Source organism: Falco rusticolus, chromosome 4, assembly GCF_015220075.1.
Source record: "Falco rusticolus isolate bFalRus1 chromosome 4, bFalRus1.pri, whole genome shotgun sequence".
NCBI lineage: Eukaryota > Metazoa > Chordata > Aves > Falconiformes > Falconidae > Falco > Falco rusticolus.
Window position 1 is genome coordinate 64,314,338 of NC_051190.1, and position 5,403 is coordinate 64,319,740.

A 5,403-nucleotide genomic window follows, 5' to 3' on the forward strand; every position below is an offset into this window, starting at 1 on the left:
ATAAAGTTGGTTTGTTGAAGTATTGACAATTTTCATCATTTGCATTAAACTGTACTCCATCTTACAGACATTCAAGGTGTTCAGCACTACTTCCCTCATGTGTATATACTGTCCAAATAACACACAGCAATGTATGTCATGAAAACCAAGAGCCATTGTTTGTGCCAAAGGGCAAGCAGATATGCTGTTCTAAATGTTAGCCTATTAGGCTGAAAAAGCTGTAAGGTGCTGCTTCTCACTGTCTCCAGTATCCCTTTGCCAATAGGTTTAAGGCGTAGAAATGCTTGCTAGTCACTAATGAGACAAGTATCTTCTAGTCTGGCACAGCACACTATACATTCCACAATTAACAGAATGCGAATCAACACATATCCTGACAACCTTTTTCGTTACTGCTGCTACTGCAGGTTCCCTTTACTTCATTTAACTTTGAGTAAAAAGCTATCAGGGATATGAAAGTGGTGAGGTTTTGCTTCTGTATTTCTCTGTTCTGCAAACAAAGGTATTGGGCAAGCATAGCAAAAAATGTGATTGAAGAGAGAGCAACTACGATATTCTACATTCATGTTTTAAGCTTCTGAGCACCATCTCAGAAAGATATCATCTGCTTAAAGTTCAGTTAATTTTTGCTTTGGGCAAGAGTTAATGATTATTTTTGTAGCCTGCACACTTTATACTTGGCCAGTCCGGCTGAATTTCTTTCAGCCATTGTTTATTGAAGAATACGTGACCAATATATTACAAAACAAAATATTAGCGTATGCTGTTTACAGTTATCACTTCTGCAGAATAACATCCAGAAGACTAATTTCCTCTGTACACGTTCTTAAAAGTAGTAAGGTTTTTCTGCATTGTACTCTCCTAAACAAGGTCTTTACAATTCTGCTATTAAAGGACAGAAACAGCAGAACCATTTTCAGGCTCCATTCTAAGCATTATTCCTCTTTTTGTTTTCTAAAGTAGCTAGATTAGAGATGCCACAGTATCTCATGCAGCCTCATAGTGGTTGTTTGCAAGATGGTGCATCAGATACTCTTTACAATTACCCTTATGAGGTGGAAATTTTACTTTTTGCACTGACCCAGACATTTTTCTGAATGTATCTGTTAACTTGCAGTTCCTTCAGAATTTGTCCTTGAACCACCAATGGTTAGTATTGGAAGATTGTTTTTCTCACTGGAGGCACACAATCTTCCAGTTCTCTGTGCTGTGCTTTCTGAGACTATCCAACTTGTATAAGCTTCCTGAAGCGCTGTAACTCTCTGGCACCTTAGAAGTTGCAACATCAACTGCAGATTTGGGGGTCAGTTCTGCTTCCATCAAAGACTGCTTCTGGATTGAATTATTTTGTATAATACTCACTAACCATTCTCTTAATGCATCAGTTAAACTCCCTCCAAACTGGCAATGCTCATTTAATTGCTTTAATCCAGTCACATATTCAGTAAATGTTTCATTTTCTTGATTCTATCTATAAAAGCATAAAAGCTTTGCAATCACAAGTGGCTTTGGGGATAGGTAATTTTGCAGAATTTCCACAGTCTCAGCAAAAGTTTTGTCTTTTGCTTTAATACCGTCTGTAAGGCTGTGCTACAGGATACAGTTTTGGTGACCATTACACTCAGCAAAACAGACATCTTTTACATAATACTGATATCATAAAATAAAGTTCAAGTCTTCCAGTACAGGCAGCAGAATCCTTCATTGAACTATCTTGTTCAAAATAACTACACTTTACTCTCTCATCCACTCCAGAGAATAAAATCATTCTTAGCACAAGTGTTGCAGGCTGATGGCTTTGTATCACCCACCTGGACAAGCACCTTCTGTTTCAGTGTATTCTTTCATATAAAGCTGTTCTTGTTTCTAGTCTTTGATTTCTGGGATATCAAGAATGGGAGAAATAAAAAGGCTACCTTAATGATCTAGAAAAGTGGTGTGTTGCTAGTCTGATGGACTTCTCATAGCTACTGTATGGGAAACACAGAAGGTTACTCCTTGAGGTAGTACTTCTAAACACTCCAGGCATGCCTCATCATAATTACTTGATCACATCCAATGTTAACCTCAGAAGCTGCATATTCAGTGCTCAGGACAAGGGAAATCTGGTGATGAACCTGGATTTTGGAATAAAGGATGAAGTAAGATATTAGATGTTACTCTTCTTGTGTGTACCCAGCGTGAGGTGCAGGGCCTGGGATGCATATGCTTACAAGTACAACTGAAATGAGGGATGCTGTCACACTACACACTGCTGAGTAACTTGACCAGACTGGTGGACAAAGCCAAGTCAGTGATGGGCATTCACACTGAAGAACTGGGAAGATTTCAGTCTGTGGACCTCAGAATACAATCAAATTACAGCTTTTAATGGAAGTCTGGAATTCATTAACAGTACAGTTGCCATCCACATAATCAGTTAACATGGTTTTTAGATAACACACATGGCAGGATTCAGCATCTCATTGATGACAGCTACCTTTACTTAGCTGCATGAGCTGGGTGTCAAAGTTCCCCTTACAACTGAAGAAAATGCCCAGCAGCAGAGTTTAGGGGATAATTCAGGTGACCAGTTACAGACATGACAGCTTGTTCAGCTTGCCTACACGTAAGCATTGATTGCCCTGTGAAGTTCCTTGTTCTAGCTGATTCTGTCAGGAGCAACACCTATGACTCAGGTTCTCCAGGATATTTGGAGGAACCGCTGGAGAGCTGTTGATTTAAGGGACTTTAGGTGGCATTAAATCTGTATGGTTTGGCAGCTAAACTGAATTCTGGACGTCTACTTTAAAGTGAGGTAAACAGCTCTCTGCATTCCACCAACTGTATTAAATGAATCTCCATTGACTATAGTGAGACCATCAATCAACCTGTCTTCAGAAACTTAGTTTGGTGTCTTATCCTGTGAGCAGAATACCTTTGTGGCCATCTGCTCTCATGCAGTAACCCAATCAGCTGTTTCTGTCCTTAGCTTTTTAATGTCCCATCTTTAAAATTATGATGATGATGCTCCTTCTGAAATCCATTGTGAAAATGAAGAATGGTCAAACACTGTAGTGAAGCACATTGTATCAGAGCACAAGAAGGAAAAAAATAATTACCTCTTTAGTACAGGTTTTAATAGTCTTCAATGTATGGGGCATGACACAATGCAACAAGTGACAAAACACCTTTCTTCATATGAGTTGAATAAGGCAGGGACAGTATCAAAAAGAAGTATATGGTCAAATATTAATGATTCAGTTACAGTTCATGAACAGAACAGACAGACTATGCAGGCAACCATCACTGTGGCATATCCTAATTCTGAGTCATGCTTTTCCAGCCTTAGTAACATTTTAAATGTACTTTTTTTACATATTTTATGTACAGAACATTTACGGTTACATAAAACCTCCTTTACTTCCCTGTTTTCCCCTCACAAAAAAACTAGGCCAGTAGAATTTTGTAATATTATTTCTTAAACTATTACTAAGAACAACAGACTGAAAATTCAGACTATATCCATATTGTTTTCAACAATATTCTTTTGGCCTGAAAAATGCATCTGCTTCCTCATCTCTTATTACCACCTGCCCTATGAAAAAAAACCAACACCAAAACCCCAGAGGTTTGGTTGAACCAAACCAAAGATATTCATATTTGAAAATAATTGTTTTACTGTGTGATGTCATGCAGAAAATGTTATGATGCTGGAAACAGATATATTTCTGACCTGTTTGAAAACAACTGTGATTACTTTCATGGTGCAAATTGATGCTATGAAGGACCACAAGTCAGTAAAATCTTCACTTCTTCCATTGCAGAAGGGCCAGATCTGCCCACATTAACTCATGGCACATGTTTATCTGGTCCATCCATAAAAAATGTCCAGTGAGAGAGACACCATTTGTCATGAAAAGAATAATAATTTTATTCTTTGTCTTCATCTAGCATAAGCCACAGGACATCTTCATGCCTACAGCCTGAGTAGACCTATAGGCATCAGCAATGTATGTACGTATCTGCAGCTAACCACATTTGTCTTAAGGCTTTTCTTATAAACAAACTTATTTTTGAACATGATTAGTCTGATTTATTTCATAGAACTACCTTAAAATAAGATAAATTGAGCCACTGACTACTGGGTCAGTGTGTAATGGCTGTAAAAGGAGAAAAGGGAAAGTAGGTCAGGTAGAAGAGTCTTCATGGAACTGCTGATAAATTCAGTCCCCAATGCTCAATTGATTTTCATCCTATTGCCTTCTTAGATTGTCTGAGACTTTCTGAATCTTACTGATACCTAAAACTATTCTGCTTAAAAATAGGTTGACAGCTAGAAAGACCTCTCCATATAAACAATGCTGGTTTACCTCATATTATCACAGTTTGATTTTTAAAAGGTTTAAAATAAGTAAGTTTGAGGTGTTTTTCTTTAATTATCCAAAATGAAGTTATAGTATTAATTCAATCAATAATTCTCACTCCTACAGTGTGACTGTCTTGAACAAAGCTGAACAAAGCCAAACTGTGGCTGAATTGTCTGTGTAACCAGCAGGCCACTTCTTCATCATGGAATCAATGGTGTGACAGAAGGTCTTTACCTCCCTTTTCTTCCATCCCTCAAATAAACTTTCTCCCAAGGGAAAAGGTGCATACTTCACCCTACATTTCTGAGACTGAATATATTAGTATAAATCGACCCTAACGTCAAAATTAAGCTGAAAGACCAGTGCAGGCATTACTGGGTGCAGGTTTTTTTTCTGGCCTGTGCCTAGCATAAGACTATTTGTAATAACAGGAGACACATCCTATGGGATTGATAAAATTGAGAAATTCTGATAATTGTCTTAGATTTTTAAGATACCACCTTGTTTAATTAATTAAAGAAATGCTGAAGAATTGCAATACAAATATTGCAATTTCCTTGAAGATAAATCATAAACTATTTAGAGGCATATATAAAAGCAGTGATTACCCACTTGGACAAGTCTGGGTGTGAGGAGAGACAGAAACAATTCAAGAAAAAAGAGTAAAATTGCACCAAAATATATGGTACCTATCTTTTTTTCTAACTTCAGTACAATGCAGAAGAAAGGATCAAGGTAGAGACAAAAATAAAGATGGCTATATTGTGCCTGTTGAAATGCAGATCAGACATGAAAGTAACATATTTCATCAGGGATTAAGAATCGTCTGAAAGATTTTTAAAGAGGCTTACAGAATATTCAAGATGAAATGACTCAGACTTAGAGGTGGGTCTTGATGGCATCCAGATTTGGGAACGTAAATGATTGCTTTGCCTTAGGTTCCTTTGGCTGTTTGTAATGTCTAAGGCAGTTTGCCATCTAATCTACATAAAACCATTTGTGCCTAATGATTTTGCTATTTGTTACGAGCTAACTGTATCCTACAGTAAAACTG